This window comes from Pongo pygmaeus, chromosome 13 (assembly GCF_028885625.2).
Source record: "Pongo pygmaeus isolate AG05252 chromosome 13, NHGRI_mPonPyg2-v2.0_pri, whole genome shotgun sequence".
NCBI classification, from domain to species: domain Eukaryota; kingdom Metazoa; phylum Chordata; class Mammalia; order Primates; family Hominidae; genus Pongo; species Pongo pygmaeus.
Window position 1 is genome coordinate 19,720,604 of NC_072386.2, and position 17,513 is coordinate 19,738,116.

General features: G+C 45.7%; 1 protein-coding gene across 3 annotated transcripts in view; it reads left to right on the forward strand.

The window, feature by feature from the left end:
* The first annotated feature begins 1,676 nt into the window (after positions 1-1,676).
* ZBTB5 (zinc finger and BTB domain containing 5) overlaps positions 1,677-17,513 on the forward strand; it is a 31,083-nt gene continuing 15,246 nt past the window's right edge. Inside the window, exon 1 of one of the 3 annotated variants that reach the window (XM_063650450.1) lies at positions 1,677-2,197. The gene's annotated coding sequence lies outside the window, so the exon portion shown is untranslated. Of the gene's footprint in view, positions 2,198-5,379; positions 6,885-17,513 lie in introns of those variants that run through there. The other 2 variants (XM_054500259.2, XM_054500260.2) reach the window with 2 other exon arrangements.

Consider the following 17,513-nt stretch of genomic DNA (forward strand, 5'->3'; position numbering starts at 1 on the left):
GAGGCTGAGGCAGGAGGACTGCTTGAGGCCAGGAATTTGAGACCATCCTGGGCAACACAGTGAGACCCCATCTCTACAAAAAATAAAAACTTGCCAGGCATGATGGCACATGCCTGTAATCCCAACTACTAGGGAGGCTGAGGCAGGAGGATTGCTTGAGCCCAGAAGGTTCAGGCTGTAGTGAGTTGATCATGCCACTGTACTCCAGCTTGGGTGACAGAGTGAGACTCTATCCCTAAAAAATTTTTTTAAAAATCTATGTTATGTGTTGCAAATAGTTTTCTCTATTCTTTGTCTTTCAATTATGGAATTTTTTGCACAGTAGAAAAATGTAAATTATTGTTTAGCTTCATTTATCAGACTTACTCTCTAAAAAGGTCTACTTTACTTCAAGATTATAAAATATATTGTTTGGCCAGGTGCAGTGGCTCACGCCTGTAATCCCAACTCTTTGGGAGGCCAAGGTGGGCAGATCACCTGAGGTCAGGAGTTCAAGACTAGCCTGGTCAAAATAGCAAAACCCCATCTCTATGAAAAAACACAAAAATTATCTGGACATGGTGATGTGAGCCTGTAGTTCCAGCTCCTTGGGAGGTTGAGGCAGGAAAATTCCTTGAACCTGGGAGGTGGAGGTTGCAGTGAGCTGAGATCGTGCCACTGCCCTAGCCTGGGCGACAGAGCAAGACTCTATCTTAAAAAAAAAAAAAAAAAAAAAAAAAAATCGTTCCAGGGTTTCTTCTTTTGCTATTATAGTTTGGTTTAAAAATATTATATTTGATTAAATTGATATTAAATTTGTTGTAAAAAGTCAGGTATTACCACTTGAAGGTCCATGTTCTCTAGCATTTTGAAGAACTGGACAAAACGCACAAACAAAGCAAGGAAGTGAAAGCAGAAATTTATTTATTTATCTATTTATCGAGACGGAGTTTTGCTCTTGTTGCCCAGCCTGTAGCGCCATGGCGCGATCTCGGCTCACCGCAGCCTCCGCCTCCTGGGTTCAAGCGATTCTCCTGCCTCAGCCTCCCGAGTAGCTGGCATCACAGGTGTGTGCCACCACGCCTGGCTAATTTTTTTTTTTTTCTTTTGAAACAGAGTCTCGCACTGTCACCTAGGCTGGAGTGCAGTGGCTCGATCTCGGCTCACTGCAAGCTCCGGCTCCCAGGTTCACGCCATTCTCCTGCCTCAGCTTCCCGAGTAGGTGGGACTACAGGCGCCCGACACCACGCCCGGCTAATTTTTTTGTATTTTTAGCAGAGACGGGGTTTCACCGTGTTAGCCAGGATGGTCTCGATCTCCTGACCTCGTGATCTGCCCGCCTCGGCCTCCCAAAGTGCTGGGATTACAGGCGTGAGCCACAGCGCCCAGCTGCAGAAATTTATTTTAAACAAAAGTACACGCCACAGGGTGGAAGCAGGGTTGAACAAGCCTCAAAAGCGTGGGATACAGAATTTTCTGGAGTTTAAATACCTCTAGAGGTTTCCCATTGGCCCACCATTAGTCTGATTGGTTGCGGGAGGGGACCAGTCAGAATGAAGAGTAGGCCAGTAACCAGTCTGATTGGTTGCAGGAAGGGACCAATCAGCATGAAGAGTGGGCCCATGATAAGTCTGATTGTTTGCAGGAGAGGAGCTATCAGAGGCCCTGCCCTGCCCTGCCCTTGTCGCCCTGCCCTGCCCTGCCCTTGTCGCCCAGTCTGGAGTGCAGTGCCCTGCCCTGCTCTTGTCGCCCAGTCTGGAGTGCAGTGGCCTGCCCTGCTCTTGTCGCCCAGTCTGGAGTGCAGTGGCGTGCGATCTCGGCTCACTGCAACCTCCGCCTCCCAGGTTGAAGCTATTCTCCTGCCTCAGCCTCCTGAGTAGCTGGGATTACAGGCGCCCACCACCTCGCCCGGCTAATTTTTGTCCTTTTAGTAGAGACGGGGTTTCGCCATGTTGGCCAGGTTGCTCTCGAACTCCTGATCTCAGGGATCCGCCTGCCTCGGCCTCCCAAAGTGCTGGGATTACAGGCGTGAGCCACTATGCCCGGCCGGTATTTTCATTTTTCAACTGCCAGACAGAAAAAGGAGGGCTTGCAACTGCCACGGAGCAACTGCCACGCAGAAAAAGGCGTGGGTGAAAAGAGATTGGCCTCTGATATCCAGTCAGCAGGAGTCGGCCTGATGGTCCCCGCCTCCAGACCCTGTTATCCTGCCTCACAGGTAGATATCCAACTTATTTTTTCCATGACTGTCTTGCCTATTCTTTCAATATTATCTCCCCTTATGAATCTTAGAACTTATTTGTCTAATTTCAGGAAGTATCTTATTGATACATTTTTGGGGAAATGTATAGGTTACTTTAGGAATAATTTTGTCAGTGATTAGAAAATCTAAGCAACCTGAAATTCCAGGTTTTCCTAAATACTATTAAAGTAACAACACCTGTCTGTAAAACTAAAAATTAAGGAGACCCTCTCTTTCTTTTTTTTTTTTTTTTTTTTTTTTTTGAAACGGAGTCTCTCGCTGTCATCCAGCCTGGAGTGAAGTCGCGCAATCTCGGCTCACTGCAACCTCCGCCTCCCGGGTTCAAGCTATTCTCCTGCCTCAACCTCCTGAGAAGCTGGGATTACAGGCATGCGCCACCAAGCCCGGCTAATTTTTTGTATTTTTAGTAGAGACGGAGTTTCGCCATATTGGTCAGGCTGGTCTCGAACTCCTGACCTTTGGCAATCCACCGGCCTCGACCTCCCAAAATGCTGGAATTACAGGCGTGAGCCACCGCGCCCGGCCTAATGACACCCCCCACTCTCCTTCCCTGAATGACATTATGAATATTTGATAGTAACCTTTCACACTCAGTCATACATTCACAAACTTTTACGTGTACCTCCGCATGTAGGTATGTATGTGTATGTACGTATTTATTTATTTTTCTGAGACGGAGTCTTGCTCTGTCGCCCAGGCTGGAGTGCAATGGCGAGATCTCGGCTCACTGCAACCTCTTTCTCCCGAGTTCAAGCGATTCTCCTGCCTCAGCCTCCCGAGTAGCTGGGGTTACAGGCACCCGCCACTATGCCCAGCTAATTTTTGTACTTTTTAAATATAGATGGGGTTTCGCCATGTTGGACAGGCTGGCCTCGAACTCCTGACCTCGTGATCCACTCTCCTCGGCCTCCGAAAGTGTTGGGATTACAGGCGTGAGCCACCGCGCCTGGCCGCAGGGTTTTATTACTTTCGTTTCCTATCTATAGGAGCCTTAGTCATGAAGGAGCCATGATACATATTTATCAAATTTTTGTAATCTTCTTTGGTTACACATTTAGGTTTGTTGTCCACTCACCCCCCCTCCCCCCGCCCCTTGTACTAACAAAGGTGTGGTAAACAGCCTTGGGTTTATTATTCCACATCTTTGTATTTCGGTAGCATATATTTCTAGAAAGGAATTGCCAGCTAGAAGGGAACAAATGCATATTTTAAATTTTGATAGATACTATGAAGTGATCGTCAAACAGGGCATCAGTGACACTCCCGTCCACAATATAGCGGGTGTCCACTTCCACACACTCCTAAATTCTGAATATACAATTTTTAAAACTTTTGCCAGCCTGTAAATCTGAGGCAATCTAGGTCATGGCATTTACCGTTGAGAGACAGATACGCAAAAGAATCTCTCCTATTGCCTGGCTTACTGTCATCATTCCATATTTTCCTTATTTTACCGATCAATCTGGCAGTAAAATATGTGTGATGGCTATACTGTCAGCGAATCTTAAGGAAAAGAATTAAACATCAGACTCCACCGAGCCCTTAAAGAAATCCACGCAAACAGGTTGCTTTTTGAAATCAACACTTCCGACTAGTAACTGAAGGGATGGAATCTGCTGTAGGGGTATTCGGTGTGTTCCATTCTTAAAGCGGGGAGTTCCTTTTTTTTCCCCCAGACGAAATCTCACTCTGTTGCCTAGGCTGGAGTGCAGCGGCACGATCTCGGCTCACTGCAACCTCCGCCTCCCGGGTTCAAGCGATTCTCCTGCCTCAGCCTCCCGAGTAGTTGCCTGGGATTACAGGCGCCCGCCACCAGGCCCGGCTAATTTTTGTATTTTTAGTAGAGACAGGGTTTCACCATGTTGGCCAGGCTGGTCTTGAACTCCTGATCTCGGGCGATCTGCCGCCTCAGCCTTCCCAATTGCTGCGATTATAGGCGTGAGCCATCGCGCCCGGCTGGGAGTTCCATTTTTATGGGAACTCCTCCAAGACCCTTACCCCCACCCCCAGAAGAACCCAGCTGAGTTCGCGGGCCTGCCTTTGTCTCCAGAGCCACGCAGCGCTCCCAGAAAAGCTGCGCCGGAGAAGGCAGCTTTCTTCTGCCGTCCTCACCCGAGGAAAGGGGGCTGCTTCTCTGGCCTCAGTGTCCGATGTTCAGGGATCGGGTTCTCCCTCCGAGGGTGCACCTGGAAACCCGAGCGTCGCCCCGGGGCTCGCTCTTTTCAGACGGCGTCCCATACAAGTCCGAGACCCTTCCACGTTTGGGACATGAGTGGGAGAGCTTAGCGCTTCCTATTTTGTTTTTTGGGGGTGCAGGTGATTATAAACCTGGGCATCGAGACTACAGGCTTATTTGACCAGCAGCCGAGTGCGGGGCCAAGCGCCGGGCTCCTGGTGCGTCACCCTTTCCAGACGCGCAGCCACCCGGACTGGACGAGGGGTGGGGTCCGACCTAACTGCCATCCGATGGACAGCGTTTTTATTCGCGGTTTTTACCCTGGACTTTGGCTTAGTTCAACTGAAAGAGCTTCTTGGAATCTTATCTTTCCCAACGTCTATGAAATGGGAACTCAATCTCCAACCCCCTACGTGTGTGTGTTCAGCTAAAGGAATTCACCCCGGAGAAGAGCCCTGGGACACTAAAGGGCCGGGCACCACGAGGGTGGAAAAATCCTTCAGCACCAGCCAATGGCGGTACGGCCTGCCCTGAGGGCCCGCCTCTCGGGCGCCCTCAGACCTCACGCAGTCGTTGTTGTGATTGGCGGATTTAGGCGGAAAGCCCGCTTGCCTGAACCACAGAGGGTTTTGATTGGTTGCACCGAACAGCTGCATTTGTATAGTCCAAACCTGGAGCAGTTTAGTGATAAATCCCGCCCTAAAAGGCATTCGATAACCGTTTTACTTGTTGTAAGGCAAAGGGTGATTGGTCAGAGAGCTCACGGATTCAGTCGGTAGTAAACACAACCAGACTCCAGGGACCGTGGATTGGTCAGTTTTTCCGGGGGCTAAGTAAATTCCTCCAGGTTCCGCGCGCCGGCTGGCTGCACTCCTACCCCGGCCCCGCCCTCCCCATTGCTGATTGGTTGCAGCCCAACTGGGGGAGGAGGAATGGGGCGGAGTAGGCGCTCTTGCATTACGTCACTTCCGTTTATCCTCGGGTGCCGCCGCGGTGTTCTCAGAGTGCCGCGGCGAACTGGCTGGAGGAGCTAGGAGACTAGAGGCGGGGTGGGAGGGGGGCGGGTGGAACGGGGAGGAAGTCCCATAACGGAGACGTTGGTCTGGACGTTCCCACCTCCTCTGACACTGCCGAGTCCGATCGGAGAGGGGTCACCGCCTCCTTCAGCGAGGAGGAGGGGGGCGGAGCCCGACTCAGGTGAGGAGACCCGGTCAGCGAGTATCTGGATGGCGGGCGCGCTCACGTGGGGAAGGTTGAGCACCAGGGGCGCGCCAAGGCGTCGGGGAGCGCGCAGACGTGTACTGGTGCCCCCAGCCTACCTTGGCTGTCTTTCTGAGGGAGCATTGTTACCGTCGGAGCGAAGGGGCCAGGCGGGTTCTTCTGCGCAGGCGTCCCCGGTGTCCCGACGCAGGGCTGGTACCCCTGCGGATCCCCGGCTGGCGACGTAGGTTCCCGAATGGGGTGGGAAAAGCCTCAGGCCCAGCGGCCTGGCGGGATGAAGAGAGGATCTGCTGCCCTGCGGGATGTGGTCGGACGGCTCCCTTGCCCCCATCCTGGGTCTTCTTGAGCGACGAGGTTTCATTTCACCAGAGCAAGGCCATAGGCAGACTGCCATCGGGAGCCAGCGGCCGACCCTGGAGGGGTGGAGCCGGTGTTTTGGAATGCCCCAACTTGTTATGAGAAGACTGAAGTGTTTAATAGGCATTTATTGAATGCCCACTACTCCCAGGCTTCGTGCGAGGAGCTGTGGGGGATGCGGTGGTAAGACACTGCCGTCCCGTCTTCTCCTGTTTGGAGGACAGATTTGTATGTAAATAATAAAAGGCAGTGAATTAAGGGGAGTTGAAGGTTAGTGTTTTCCTTTCATAATGGTCATTTTTTTAAGTCAGTCAGCATTCTGACATAGTGAAGGATATTGTGGAAACTAATTTTCTGAACAGAAGGCAAATCCTAAATAATTTGGAGGAAAAATTTTAGGTGAAAGCACAGTAAAGTTGATTACTAAGTAGTATCTTCTGACTCTAGTTAACTTGAATTAATAGAAGAAACTCTTCACCTTCAAAAATTGAAGCAAAAATATTCCAAAATATGTTCTCATATTTTTCACTTGTATTAAATAGAAGACATTACGGGCTTTTCTTTAGAGGTTGAAGAGAATGCTGTGCCTTAGTCATTAAGTCATTGGTAATTTGTTGTCCTAGTATGGGCTGTTGTGCCTTAGATGTAAAAGGGTGGACAGAACTTGCTTTTCATTTGCCTAAACTCTTGTGATTTCTGTGGGGACGGTGGTTGGCAGTAAGCTAATAGTTCAGAGGGAAAAGACCAGATGGGAAGAAGACAAGGAATTTTAGAGAAAAGCCCCTAAGCCAAAGGAAACCGTTCACTCTTCCTTTTAACCCTTCTGGAAATCTCATCAAATTTGGGAAGATTGACCTGGCCACCACAGCCAGCTTGGTGACCTTACAGGTAAGACTGCTTGGGTGGGGACCTGTTCTGGGCCCTTGGGTTTTGCTGAATAAACAGACTCTTTTTTTGAAGAGTCCTGAAGTCAACCCATTTACTAGAGATTTGCCCCTTTTCCCTAAAAGTTGTGTCAAAACATAACTTTTAGTTAGCTGAGGATGCTGGCAAGCTGGATTTTGGTTAATCGATATGTCTCTAGCAGAATTCTGAAAATGGTAAGATTTGGAGGAAAGGCATCTTACAAACTTAGGAGTGAACGCTCTCAAAAGAGACTCACAAGACTGACCCCAAAGTGGAAGTAATAAAAAATCACTGGGATATCAAATAGTACTTAAAGAACTCACCATGAATTATATCGAATTGGAGACTTTAAAATATCTTGTGTTCAGTGAAATTGACAAAACCTGGTGTAGTGCTGTCAGAGAATCTTGAATCTGGCTCACATTCGTTTTGGAAATGGAAAAAAGAACCCAAGGTATTGATTCTATGTTAGCTTTCAACTTTTTTTTTAATGTAAATTAATTTTAAATACTTTCCCCCTCTGTCAGTTTTAAGCATGTGATTTTTCTTTTACTGTACGTAATATTTCTCAAATATGGATGTTGTCTAGTAGAGCCAGTTTTGTTAGTGTAGCAGGTGGGATGGAATGTAGCACTACACTATGCCTTTTGTCTAAGTGTGAAGTAAACTTCTCATCTCCTAAAAGACCAGCTGTTTCTGAGTGAACTATTGCTCTTTACGTATGTTCTCATCATTTTCACCACTAAATAGTAGCTTTTAATTTTCAAGATCCAGTTTTGGAGGTGCCTTTCATTTTATTAGTTATACATGTATTTCCTAAAAGCTTTGATTTATCTTGGCATCCCAAACAGATTAGGTTACTCTGACAATGCGAAGGGTGAGGAGAGCAGAGAAGAATTTTATTGAGTGATGGAACAGCTCTCAGAGAAGAGGGCATGCAGGGGGTGGCCCCCCACCCCGGCAGTTGGGTGGTTTCTTTCCCAGTGTGGCTGGTTCCGGGGCTTCTTAGAGACTCAGAATGGGGAGTGTGTGCTGATTGGTTTCTGAGTATGCAAAAAGTTTAAAGGCAAGGCGGGGTGTGGTGGCTCACACCTGTAATTACTGCAATTGGGGAGGCTGAGGCAGGCAGATTGCCTGAGCTCAGGAGTTCGAGACCAATCTGGCCAACATGGTGAAACCCTGTCTCTACTAAAAATACAAAAATTAACCCGGCATGGTGATGTGCGCCTGTAATCGCAGCTACTCAGGAGGCTGAGGCGGAAGAATCGCTTGAGCCTGGGAGGCAGAGGTTGTGTTGAGCTGACAGCGTGCCACTGCACGCTTGGAGTCTTGGAGTCAGAGTGAGACCCTGTCTCAAAAAAAAAAAAAAAAAAAGGTTAAAGCAAAGACACCACTCAAAGGTGGGCACAACAGTGTAGAAAACCAATTAGGAAAGGGGTAGATATATGTAAAATAGGTGAAGGGTGGGGATCAATCAGAGGAAAGCATGCCAAACGGGAACACAGGTTCTCAATCTGGTCCGTGGATTTGACTTGTAGCTTGGCTTTCAGGCTTTTAAACTGTCTTCGGCTTGGAGGTGAGGTTTCACTGGGGATGTGCCCCTGTCTGCCTAGGCATTTATCTGTCTGCTGCCTCTATCATTAGTAGTCATTGGCAGACAGTTTTCCTTCTTCTTTGAAGACAGGATACCATAAGTAAGCATTATGCCATAGCTTAATTGGCAGTTTTTTTCCTAGTGTTAAACATGAAATAATGCATTTTATAATCACAGACATCTTAGATTTAATGAAATTTGGTAAAATTAATAGACTTTTAGCTCAGGTGGCACACACCTGTAGTCCCAACTACTTGGGAGTCTGAGGCAGGAGGATCACTTGAGTTCAAACCGGCCCAGGCAACATAGTAAAATCCTTTATGGGGGCTGCCTACCCCCCATAAAGAGACTTTTGTACCCAACTAATTCATTGTAATTGTAACCAGTGAATTTTCCTAATTCGTTTTCCCGCTCTGGAAAATGTTTGTTACTGAAAAGAAGCCTATTGAGCGTGATATTTTTCCTTATATAAATGGAAATTAACAAATAAAATGTTCATTTTACAAATTTTAAAGGATGATTAAGTGATAGGTCTACTTTTTGGAAATTATACTTGGTAATCTGTTACTTTGTATGGTAACAGGTTTACAAATGCCTTTATTCCTAATTTACTTTTTTTTTTGAGACAGGGTCTCACTCTGTCACCCAGGCTTGAGTGCAATGGCGCAATCTGATCTCGGGTCACTGCAACCTCCGCCTCCTGAGTTCAAATGATTCTTGTGTCTCAGCCTCCTGAGTAGTTGGGACTACAGCTCGTGCCACCATGCCCGACTAATTTTTGTATTTTTTGGTAGAGACAGGGTTTTGCCATGTTGGCCAGGCTGGTCTTGAACTCCTGACCTCAGGTGATCCACCTGCCTTGGCCTCCCAAAGTGCATGATTACAGGCATGAGAGCCACTGCACCTGGCTGATTGCCAATTTCTTAAGTTTAAAATGTTTAGGGAGAGTTGCTCCCCTTTTTTTTCTATGCATGATATTGTTGACATGGTATAATTAATTTTTCAGCACATCTTTATTAGTCAATTATAATTTAAAATCCACTCAACCATCTTCCTCTAAAAATACAAGGCTTTCACCTTTATAGTCCTTATGGTTTAGTCTTTTTTGCAAAGAGGATTTGAGGAAGGAAGACCGGGAAAACAAAATCCAGTGTTTGGGCATTCGGTTGTGGGAGGAGCCCAGAAATGCTACAAAAATCTAAACACATTTAAGTTACTTACATTGTACTTATTTTGAATAGATGATCAGAAGCAACTCTGCGGGTCAAGTGAAGGTCACTTGCTGAGCATTATTGATTTGATAAATGATTGAGAAGTGAAGGCATATACTGCTTTGAAAGTAAACTAGGTGTAAGAAATGGATTAAGTCCATTTTCATCTTCTCTGTTGGAAAGGCACCATAATAATAGTGTCTCCAAAGCTTTGTCATAGTTTTCATCTTGATAAAAGTTTAGTTTTTTTTTTCTTTCTACTTTGTTCTGTTTTGCTTTTGAGATAGGGTCTTGCTCTGTCACCTGGGCTGGAGTGTAGTGGGATGGTCATAACTCCCTGCAGCCCCAATCTCCTGGGCTCAAGCAACCCTCCCCAACCCAGCCTCCCAAGTAGCTGGGACTACAGGCATGCACCACCATGCCCAGCTAATTTTTGTATTTTTTGTGGAGGTGGGGTTCTCCCTATGTTTCCCAGGCTGATATTAGACTCCTGGACTCAAGCATTTCTCCCACCTTGGCCTCCCAACATGTTGGGATTAGGCGTGAGCCACCATGCCCAGCACCCAGCTAATTAAAAAAAAATTTTTTTTGTAGAGAAAAGGTTTTGCTGTGTTAACCAAGCAGGTCTCAAATGAGCCTCCCGCTTCAGCCTCCCAAAGTACTGGGATTACAGGTGTGAGCCCCTGCGTCTGGCCTGATTTTTTGTGGGGGGAGTGTTCACTCCTATTGCCCAGGCTGGATCCAGTGCAATGGCGCAATCTTGGCTCACTGCAACTTCCACCTCCCGAGTTCAAGCGATTCTCCTGCCTCAGCCCCCGAGTAGCTGGGATTACAGGCATGCACCACCGTGCCCGGCTAATTTTTTATTTTTAGCAGAGACAGGGTTTCTCTATGTTGGTCAGGCTGGTTTCGAACTTCCGACCTCAGGTGATCTGCCCGCCTCAGCCTCCCAAAGTGCTGGGATTACAGGCGTGAGCCACCGTGCCTAGCTGGACTAATTTTTTTCATTAAGAAAGAAGTTTCTTGGTCAGGCCCAGCATTTTGGGAGGCCAGGGTAGGCAGATCACAAGGTCAGTAGCTTGAGACTAGCCTGGCCAATATGGTGAAACCTGGTCTCTACTAAAAATTTAAAAAAATGGTCTGGCGCAGTGGCTCACGCCTGTAATCCCAGCACTTTGGGAGGCCAAGACGGGCAGATCACGAGGTCAGGAGATCGAGACCATCCTGACTAACAAGGTGAAACCCCGCCTCTACTAAAAATACAAAAAATTAGCCAGGCGTGGTGGCGGGCGCCTGTAGTCCCAGCTACTTGGGAGGCTAAGGCAGGAGAATGAATGGCGTGAGCCTGGGAGGCAGAGCTTGCAGTTAGCCGAGATCGCACCACTGCACTCCAGCCTGGGCAACAGAGCAAGACTCATCTCAAAAAAAAAAAAAAAATTAGCTGGGCATGGTGGTACACGTCTGTAATCCCAGCTATTCGGGAGGCTGAGGCAGGAGGATTGCTTGAACTGGTGGTTGCAGTGAGCTGAGATTGTGCAACTGCACTCCAGCCTGGGTGACAGAGTGAGACTCTGCCTGAAAAAAAAAAAAAAAAAGTTTCTTGATATGTCAGGGGTAAAAGGCAATGAAAGACATGTTTAAAAGTTGTTTATGCTACACATCAGTTGGGATTGGAAAGAAAAGAAAACTTTTTTTTTTTTTTTTTGAGATGGAGTTTTGCTCTTGTTGCCCAGGCTGGAGTACAATGGTGCGATCTTGGCTCACTGCAACCTCTGCCTCCCAGGTTCAAGCGATTCTCCTGCCTCGGCCTCCCGAGTAGCTGGGATTACAGCATGCGCCACCACGCCCCACAAATTTTTTGTATTTTTAGTAGAGACGGGTTTTCTCCATGTTGGTCAGGCTGGTCTCAAACTCCTGACCTCAGGTGATCCACCTGCCTCGGCCTCCCAAAGTGCTGAGATTACAGGCTGAGAAGCAGGGGCCGGCATGCCCATGCCCTGTTTTACATTTTTTGTAAATCTCTTTATATGTAGTTTAATAGAAGACAGCTGGATTCTGTTAAATGCTTCTGCGTTCATTTTGCCGTGATACACTATTTTGATTAAAATATACCAAAAAACTCCAGCATCACACAAATATGTAGTTGGAAAGGGAGGATTATTTCAGTAGATTTTTCAGACAATTTTGGATATTCTTACTCTGATACTGTACCAAAACTCCACAAGTGGTATTTTCTTAAGTGATTAGTGCACTGTGGAATCTGAAATTATGTCAATGAACTTTTCATATTCTGTTGCATTAAAATACATTAGCTTATGTTTTGTATCTTGAATGAATTTTTACCCATACCTTGTTTTATAGCATTATTGTTACATGGCTACATGGTCATTTGGAAAATACTGATTTCAGAGTTATGCAGATCTTCCAAATGTTGACACATTTATTATACAATGTAAAAAAATCACATTTCATTAATATCACCAGTGATCTGTCAGAAGAATTTGAGCATGTGGGAAGCTGTCAGGCTCACAGTGACAGATACAAGTTTTCCAAAATACTAATTTTCACTTGAATTCTCAAACTTTTTTATTGGCAATAAGTACTAAGTTATTTTATTTAAAATAACAGGCTTGTTTCATTTTTTCATTCATTTTTAAGAAAATGGCAAATACTTCTAAATAACCATAGTTTGTCATTTGTTCTTTCAAGTAAAAATAGTGTCCCATGAGAAAAGCAATTAGTTGAGCCACCTCAAAAACTGCACAAGTGCTTTTTCTTGAGGCAACTTGTATTTCAGAATGCAGGAGGAAAACTTCAGGTATACTTCCCATTTTATCACACATATTGAAAACAGGTACTCAAGAGTCGAGACTTAATAACAAATGTAGGGAAGGGGAGGTTGGGTCGCCATTGGAGTGAGCATTTGGTTAGTAGTAGCTGTGTTCAGCACAAATGTTTGGCATTCTGACCTGATTTTTCCTGCTGCCTAGCTTAATTTCTTCCCAGCTCAATCTCACGTATCCAGCCTTCCCATCAATTCCATGATCAAACTAATAGCCTTTCAGTAAATTACTTTTATGTTTAGGATCAATTTTTGTTGCTGCAACCAATGACTCTGGCTGATGCGCTGCTTAAACTTAAGAAAAAAACCCTAAAATACTTTTTAAGAAAGTAATCTCAAAAGTGATGATAGCCTTTAGTTCAAAAGTATGTGCGTCATGGTTAACCTTTCTGATGACTTGTAATTATTAACATCAGTTATGAGCAGTCACTATCCAATACCTACCTTTCTAGCCATACTATTTTCCAGCCAAATCGAATACATTGCTTTACCCACCTCAACCCCTTCTCCACCTTTACCTCTGTCTAGGGGTTTGTCCAAATCCAACCAAGACCTAGCTGTGTTGTCAACGCCACCATGAAGCTAGAAATACCCTTTGCCTTCTCCAAACCGTTGAGAGGTTCTTTCACCTCTTAGGTGGCACTTAGTGCTTTGTACTTTGTAATATCGTTATTCATGTATATCTTATTTCCACTAAACACCTGTGACAGTTAGTACTGTCCCATACAAATCTATGCTCCACAGCGCTTAACCTTGAACAAGTAAGCACTTTAAAACATGAGATGATGCTGGCATGGTGGCTCACACTTGTAATCTCAGCACTTTGGGAGGCCAAGGTAGGAGGAATACCTGAGCCCAGGAGTTCGAGACCAGCCAGAGCAACATAGTGAGACCCGTCTCTACAAAGAATAAAAAATTAGCTGGGCATGGTGACATGTGCCTGTAGTACCAGTATTTGGGAGGCTGTGGTGGGAGAGTCACTTGAGCTAGGGAAGTGGAGGCTACAGTGAGCTGTGATTGCACTACCACACTCCAGCCTGGGTGGCAAAGCAAGACTCTGTCTCAAAAACAAAACAAAACAAAAAACATATTACATGAATGAACTTGTATACAAAAAATACACAAGTACCTTTATGGGCTGTTGAGGTCCCTTGGGCTGTATACTACCTAGCTCCAAGCTGCTGGGCCTCTTTTCCCCCTTAGTGGGTCAGCTGTCTCTTTCTGCAGCTGTCAACTTAACCTCATTTAAGCAGCCACTCCTTGCTCTCATTCTGGAGTTGCTGCTTCAGTTAGTTAGGGAACTAGAAAAACTTGAATTTTGTTTCAAACAAAAGACTGTGTGAGGGCTTGAGGGACTTTGCTATGAGAAAATCTTTCATCCATAGTCTTTGATCTTTATTTTGCATATTCTGAGACTTTTTCTTCTGGTTTTTGGCTGATTTTAGAGATAGTTATGATTCTCAGAAAAGTGATTGTTGGGTAATATACTTCATCTGTATATAGCAAAAGTTTATTCAGCAAATAATTTACTGAGTATTTTATGTCAGGCACTTTGAGCGAGAGAAAATACAGTTCCTGCCCTCAATAAGCTGTTTTAGTAGAAAAAGCATTTGAGTTTGTACTAGGAATGTAAGTAGGGCACTAATACCTTTTCTTATTCAAACTGAGTTATAGAGCTCTAGGTCAGTTCATCCCTAGGGATTTTGACCTGGAAAACAAGGTGGCAATGTGGGGAGAATTGGAGAGTTAGGTGAGATGGTCAGGGCATCCAGCTCGCCTTCCTCAGTCATGCTCATCTTTAGTCACTAGTGGAATTTTCCTGTTTTATAGAACTAATCTGTTCAGTTTCTGAGCCAACCCTGACAGAGCAGAACCAGAGATATTATGACATTAGTCATGCTGACAGGTCTGGTTTCTTGGGGTTAACCCAGGCATCATTGTGCCCACCTAGTTCCAGCCTTCCCCTGCTCCCACTTTGCTGGTCAAATTAGAACAATGGATGGATGTTCCAGTACTCCGCTCTGTCTGACTTGGAGCCCTGTCAAAATTCCTAGCCTGGGCCAGGTGGGTGGGTGGCTCACGGCTGTAATCCCAGCACTTTGGGAGGCTGAGGCAGGTGGATTGCTTGAGCCCAGGAGTTTGAAACCAGCCTGGGCAACATGGCAAAACCCCATATCTACAAAAAATACAAAAATTAGCCAGGCATGGTGACACGCACCTGTAGTCCCAGCTACCCAGGAGGCTGAGGTAGGAGGATCACCTTGAGCCTGGGAGGTCAAGGCTGCAGTGAACTGTGATCAGGCCACTGTACTCCAGCCTGGGTGAGAGAGTGCAATCCTGTCTCAAAAAAAAAAATCCTAGCCTGCACTTCCAGAGCCTGTGGTAGGAGGATTGCGTGAGCCCTGGAGTTCAAAAGCAGCCTGGGCATATTGAGACCCCATCTGTATTTAAAAAAAAAAATCCTAGCCTACTTGAGTGGGTCCTTGCTTTGTTCTGCTCTCTGACACTTGTTTTCATCTATATCGTCTCTACAAGTGGAGGAAATGTTCTGTCTAGTTATTTTTCTGCTGATGAAATGGGAGAGTTCTCTGACCCCCCTCGCAGGACGCATGACAATGATGTGGCTCATCTGTTTGGCTGCCACTACTGCTAAAACCCCTTACAGGAGGAGGAGCACAGAGACAGGCAGGGGCAGGAGCTGGGGCAAGCTCTTTTAGGCTCTGGCCCCACGGCGGCATCTAGGGGTGGGTGCCTGCAGCTCCCGAAGCCCCATTAGGCATGCTACAGTGCTCTTTTAACTTTGCCATCTGCAGATGGGTTAAGTGTTAACCAGCTCAGTGGCTTCTTGGTATTTGGGTTCTTGTCCAGCATCCAGGAAGAATCGGGTCACACATGGACTTGAAGGATGGTGTATGTTGGGATTTTATTGGATGATGGAAGTGGCTCTCAGTGGGATGGATGGGGAGCTGGAAAGGGGATGGAGTGGGAAGATGATCTTCCCCTGGAGTTTGGCTGTCCTGTGGCTGATCTCGTCTCTGACCATCCCCTGCTGAATGGCTCTTGACATTCAGATGCTCCTTCTCTTCTCTCCTTTGCCACGCTGCTCTTATGCTCCTCTGCACATTCTGTTTGTCTGCTCATCTGCCTGTGGAACCTGGGGTTTGGGGTTTATATGTGTACAGGATAGATAGCATGGCGTAGCAGGCCAAAAGGCAACATTTGGGCGCAAAAACAGGAATGCCTGTTCCCATTTAGGGCCACAGGTTTCCAGGCTTGAGGGTGGGGCCTTAGCTGGGGTACTGCCTTCTTCTACCCAGCATTTCCCTGTCTCCTGTCCATATCACTAGGGTTTTTGTTTTTGCTCAGCCCACACAGAAGTAGGATCTGCTAGGGTTTTATCTAGATTGGGCTACTGAATGTTAAGGATTCCTTAGAATGTTAATTTGCTTTCTGCAGGTGACAACTGTGTGGATCCTGCCTGGCAGACAAGCAGCAAATTACTTGATATGGTAGTAGATGATGTTTGAGTATGGGTGCAGTTTTTGTTATGAATGAAGTATATTATTGAGAAGCATGTGGGTATATCAGTATATAAATTAAATAGTTTAAAATGTGCTGGCTTGTTCTCCGAAGACACAAAGGAACTTTATTAGCCTAAGTAAAGCATTATTAGAAAAGTAAATCTATTGAGAAAAGTCATCTTTTGATTATTCATGTTAATGTAATGGACAGTAATATGAGTGTATTTTCTTAATTATATTTAGTTTTGAAATTCCTAAATATTTGTTCCTGCAGATAACAAATACTGAACTTTACACTTGCTTTGGGTCAGACACAGTTATGCATCAGTAGATTGCTTGCCACACTCTCCTCCAGCTATATTGACTCATATTGTCACATTTTGGAGCCTTTTAAAGAGACCTGAAGCCTTTTTCCTTGGTTAGAAGGCTTCAGACAGGCAGCTTTGGGTAAAACTCTTATTTACTCAGCCTGAGCTCTGTTAAGGCTTTTAGACTGGCCCTCTGACTTTGCTAGAATTACTTGAGAGTTCTGAGTAAGAATGATCTTGATTCATGATTGCCTTCCATCAGAGCAGATAATAGCAAATTTTATATCCCCCAAACGACCTGAATTTTTAAAATATTCCCTCTAGATCCAAAAAAGTTCTAAAGGTTTTGAGATAGCTGTATTATATAGGTTTTCCTGGGAGATGTAATTTGAACTTCATGTTTGACTGTGTGGCAGAGATCCAACACAAACCAGGTTAAGGTAAAAGGGGAGTTCACTGGCTCATGAAACAAGTCCTAGGGTGGTGCCAACTTTAGTCATGCCTGGATTCCAGAGTCTTGATACCTTCTGGACACTGTTTTTGCTATCACTTTCTTCTGTGTTGGCTTCATTCTCAAACAGGCAAAAATGGTCACTCTCAGTGCTGGATTTATAGCTCCCTCACAGTTTGTAATCTGGGTGAAAATAGTCTCTTTCTTGATAGTACCAGCAAAAGCCCACAGGCAGACTCCATTGGCAGAACTTGGGTCACATACCCATGTCTGAAACAATCACTGTAATCAAGGAGAGTGGGTACCAAGTTGACTGGGTCTCCCTGGATCCTCCATCTCCTGGTGAACTCAGGTGTTTGGGGCAGCTCGATTTGTACTGCATGGACTCATGGACTAAGAATGGGTGGGAAGTGATTTTCTCCAAAGACATAGATGGACCCCCTCTCCCCGAAAAGGTGGAGATAGTATTTGAATGTTGATTTGTGGGGAAATGGTAAAAAGTTTCACACTGTTCCAGTTACTTAGTGCTGTGTAACAGATCTGAAAACTTCATGGTGCTTACACCTGTAATCCCAACACTTTGGAAGGCTGAGGCAGGAGGATCCCTTGAGCACAGGAGTTCAAGACCATCCTAGCCAACATAGGGAGACCCCGTCTCTACAAAAAAAAAAAAGCTGCTTGTGG